Below are 5,463 nucleotides of genomic sequence, written 5' to 3' on the forward strand. Positions count from 1 at the left end.
GACACCATTCAAGCGTTTTGTTTTGTGGCTCCTGCCATGCGTGTTTTCAACCCAAGGTGAGTGTACCCTGTTGCATTCACATTCCATTTTACAACCCGAGGTGAACACTTCGTCTTTTTTTCAACCCTAGTATCTGGGGGGGGTGACTTCACCCCAGTTTGACAGGTTCGCCTCGGGTTGAAACTGGCAATTTGAAAGCGCTTGCTGCTTGACCCGGGGTCGCCCTAAGAGCAGGCTAGCATTTGCCTCATCCTCTCCAAGGTATCCATCCACTCAGGATACCCTCTGGTGATGGCCTTCCACTGGACTTCTAGCTTCAGCTGGACGAAATCCAGGAGGATATCCAGGTGGCTGTCCTCAGCAGATGTCCCCCCCTCCCTCTGTTCTTAGCCACAGGGGGTGCTGGGGTCCTTCATCCAGATCCCATACATCTCCATCCTTCTCTGGAGGTCTCTGGAAAGGTATGCCCTGGACAGTGCTTTCCCTCCTTCAGTGCCTCACCTCGGTGAAGTGCAGGCACCACGTAGCTTCCTCCATCCTCTACAAGCAATAAAAGAAGAAAACCTGCAGCACCGTTTCCTGCAGTACTTTTTCTGGCCTGAGTCCTGGAGGATCTGCAATCTCACGCAGGACACCACGTGTGAAAGGAATGGCGTTGTGATGACGTTGTGAGGCCAGATGCAGGACGAAAAACAAAGACTCTCCGCCCACAACGTCATCACCTCGGCCAGTTTATCTGCTAGAAATTGATTTCAATGGAAACCCAACTTTTAGGTTGATTATGTGCATTTTGTTAAATTTCAAATGCGCATAAGACATTATTCACTTATTATCTTAATGGAAACATAGCCACTGAAACACTGTTATGTGCTGATAAGATAGTACCCAGTACAACTGTTTTCACGCACCACAGAAAGATCCACTTTGTGCACTGAACAGTGCAATGCTGCGCGGTGGAAACTTTCACTGATGCTTTGGGCATGTTTAAAAAAAAAAAGAAATAATTGTAATTGTGAATTTGTAAGATTTACATTGAGGGGAGAAAAATGGTAAATAAGATAACATATAAAAGCATGCATTTGCAAAACCAAGAGTTTTTTGCAGGTTTATAGAAAGAAATAAAATTTCAACCTAGGCCAATGGGGAACTTCAGAGATCTTTATTACCTTTCTGAGAATTGGCCTTGGAGAAGGGAGTGTGGAGTCCGGTTTGAAAAGAGCTCCTGATAATTTAAAGATGTTTTCACACTACACCAGCAAAGTCCGTAGCAAAGATGTCCTCAAGATGTCCCCTCATGGAGAGCAGATTTTGCTCATCATAAGGTGTCCATCCATCCAATCATTACCGGTCTGCTTCTCCTGGCGAGGGTCGTGGTAGCATAAACCATGTGACCACATCCTACATAACCCAACTGCTCTAACCTTGCCTTGTTTTACAGAGGGAAACAGCAACAACCATTTATGTGGAATATTGTCGGGTTTTCTGCATTTTCAGGAAAGATCGCATGGCTAATTCTGCACAAAGCTGCTCTCTATGAGTGGCCATCTAGACTATTTTTTTAAGCTCTCTGCATGTTTGATCGATGCATTTCCTAATCTCCCACTCTGTTAATACTACTTTGCCACTGTTTGGACTCTCTTTGCACAGTCTTGTGCACACAGCAACACACAACGACAATATTCAAGGTTTAACCAGGCCACCACCTGTATTTCATTTTAATTAACAAAGGAAATCAAACGCAACCTCACTGCGTCAAGGAGCAATAACTAAACATATTTTACTATAGCCAGACAGCACTCAAGCACAAAACAGAGCATAATATACAAAGCAACGGCATCAAACTTTTCTTTATTCAGGATTCACTTTCCTTTGGTCATGGAATTATTAAATCTCCTGGTTTTCCTTATAAATTTCCCTATATACCTGACAATCTGCCATCTACTCTATTTCCATTCCCTATACTGTCCCTAAATAAATAGTTCTGAATATTACCACCCCTCAACGCTTTACCTATCTCTAATCTCACTTCCCTATATCTAGCGCATTCAACCATCCATGCATTCTCATGCACTCCAATTCTATATAAATGTTAATTTAAAGTTGAATATCCTATAAACATCCTTATTAAGTTTATACCACCCTTCCTGCCTACTGACCTTATTTTGTGACATATTATCTAGTCTGTTTTTTTTTCCCTATTCTATACATTCTGCCATTCATTCACTATAATTCTTTTAATTAATTTATAATACTCAAGTAACCCTGTGAGAGGATAGCGTTGTGGTGACATCTGGCCAGATGCAGGATCAGTCACCTTCATTCACATGATTCAGTGCTTTCACTGCTTCATGTGAAGCAAACAAGTAGCTTATTCTTCTGTTAGGATACAAATGGAGATGGTTTGGTTTAGTGTCTGAAATGAAGCAAAGAAACCAACTGAATTGTGAAAAGGTGCAAATCATAAACTACACAGTGGTGCAGCACAGAGACACACAGCTTAGTAAACTCCTTTTACTTTATTTAACCATGGAAAGGTGTATAATGTGTGTGATATTTTAAATTAAATTTTGTAAGTAACTCTGTAAAAATAGCATGTATTTACAGGGTCTATTGATTACAGTACAGATATTATTTCAAATATATATAGCGGCCTGTTTAACTCTAAGTATAATCAATGACGCAGATCTACCAAGAGATGTCACTATGGAGCACAAAGCACTTCAAGTGATTGGGTTCAGATTTCAAATCACTAGGTGGCAGCAAAGTACTGTTGCAACAGGCTACCAGGTAGATACTTGCTCCAGGGGAACCAGGTTGTTAGTTTGACAGTGTTCATTTCCAATTAGTTTCCAAAAGCCACACCCAGAACCAATGCACTACCTGCACACTCATACACACCCAAGCACAACATGGAGAGACAACATCCTGCCTTCCCCTCCCCTTCTACCTGTTTAAAAAATAAAGGATCATGGGATGTCACCTTTCTTAAAGGGGAATCCCTATTTAACATTCAAGAGGACTTTGCAAGTTACCTGGCCAGGAATTTCGCTTTGGTTCATTGTTTTTAAATCTTGTGTTTGCTATTGAAAAAAAAATCAGAATACTTAACTATACTACTCACTACTAGCGTTTAATATATTGCTGCTAACAAATCTGAGTGCAACCCTTTGCGGTAAAAACAAAAGCCTTACTAACTATCTACAGTCTTGTGTTTGTAAGAGAGAAATCTAAACAAAAGCTTTGGAGGTCTGTATTCAGCCTCTCCTCAGATCACTGGCGTTTGTGTTTTGTTATAATTATTCACGATTTGTTGGCACTTGCATTATTATTATTATTATTATTATTATTATTATTATTATTATTATTATTATTATTATTATTATTGTTGTTGTTGTTGTGGTTGGTTTTTCTTGTTTATTTGATTTGAAAGACTTATTTTGTATTTTCTTTGTTTTCTTCTTTCTTTTGCCTCCAGGCGCAGCAGCATGCTGACACTCCTGTGCTTTACCAGACTAACTCTTGCTTTCCATTAGGAAAAATATCATTACCTTGCCTATATGGGGTAAGGTTTAAACTATATGTATGTTTTCCAATATTTTATTCTTTCATTTGATTGGAAGGGACTCAAGCGGGGATCATAATATATGAGATCTGCTAACTCGGAGCTCCCCTTACTCCTGGTATAATTATGGGGTGGCATAGTCAAATCAATAGCCCTACAGTCTTGGTGCCACATATGTATTAAGTGCCATGACGGGGTTTGAAGGGCAGGATCGTAAGAGACAGTAGAAAACAATAGACTTTTACTTATCAAGCAATCAATCTTTATTTTATATAGCGCCTTTCATAGTGGCACGCCGTCACAAAGTGCTTTACAAGACATAGTAATAGTATTCATAGTATAGTATTCTTATCCAACGATGTATTGAATTGAGTCGATCAGTTTGCAGCCCCTGTGAATAAACCAAAGTATGGGGTTGGCATTCAGATCAGGTGGCATGGGGTCTAAAATACCAACTCCATTCTTGTATTATATTATTACAGTGAAACTTTGATACAGCATACTGCCTTCGGACTGTAAAAACAGTATGTTAGAACTTGGTTGTCGATATTTTTTGCTCTAATGTGGACAGGGCCTTAACTGCCTCAGTGACTACTGCTTTTTAAACTTGAGCTCTTTGACAACACAATTCTGACTGCTTTCGTCCCTTTATGATTTCTCGAAAAATGTACAGTTTGTCCTTAAGTGAAATGGACGATCGTTTAGCGCTGGCCATGATAATACTGCATCAATTGCAGTAATAGAGAGCAAGGTCAAGTTCAAACAGCAAGAAGTAGGCCTACGAGTACGCAACATGCACAGCACAGACCACTGCGTGCCATCGCCGTGCGTGCCTCATAACAGGAAGTATTCACGGATCAATAAGCTACTAACAACCAAACGAGCAAGATGGGCCGAATGGCCTCCTCTCGTTTGTAAACTTTCTTATGTTCTTATGCTCTAAGAGTTACAAATCTGAGTTTGAGAATTGAAGACAAACTCCACAGGGCTGTGCTGGTGCTGTGGAGAGACGTGCAATACCTGCAGTTCACACGATGGCCAGCAGTGGGGGGTATGGCACCAGCTCAGCTATCAAACCGGGCCTATTACTGCCACTATTGAAGATGCTGCTTTCCTCTTTCTCTTACTGATTTAAACAAGGGCAGCATGCAGATCAACCGACCTGACCCTCGTGTGAGAGAATGCTTCAGGCTTTACACTGCAAACTGTGAAAGATCAAAGAAGGAGAGAGGAGAGAGCGAGGGAGAGGGGTACAGATGAAGGGGGAGGGGGAGGTGGAAAAAAGAGAGTGAGTGGAGGGAGAGAGTTTTGAAATTCCACTTATCAAATTGTCATGTAGTGTTAATATAAGTCATGGTCATCACACTGACAGATAGATTTAAAATGCACAGAAATGGAGACTGTAATAATAAGAGAGAACCATGACCAGGAGGTTAAACCTCTCTGAATTCTGCATTCTGTATACTATTGTGCATATTGTATTGTGTATACTGTCTTGTGTATAGTGAATAGTGTGAACAAACACTACAGCAAAACAAAATAAGAAAGAAATAAACTCTCTGAGATGTGCAGTAGAGAAGAGAGGAGGAGAGGAGGGAAGAGCAGAGGAGAGAAGAGGAGAGAGGAGGAGAGGAGGGAAGAGAAGAGAGGAGAGAAGAGGAGAGAGGAGGAGAGGAGGGAAGAGAAGAGAGGAGAGAAGAGGAGAGAGGAGGAGAGGAGGGAAGAGAAGAGAGGAGAGAAGAGGAGAGAGGAGGAGAGGAGGGAAGAGAAAAGAAGAGAGAAGAGGAGAGAGGAGGAGAAGGGATGAGATGAGAGAAGAGAGAAGAACAGAGAAGGGAGGAGAGAAGAGAGAAGAGAGGGGAAGAGAAGAGAGCTGGTGACCTCAGACCTGTTAGGAACAG

The sequence above is a fragment of the Polyodon spathula genome, chromosome 40 (genome assembly GCF_017654505.1).
Source record: "Polyodon spathula isolate WHYD16114869_AA chromosome 40, ASM1765450v1, whole genome shotgun sequence".
NCBI lineage: Eukaryota > Metazoa > Chordata > Actinopteri > Acipenseriformes > Polyodontidae > Polyodon > Polyodon spathula.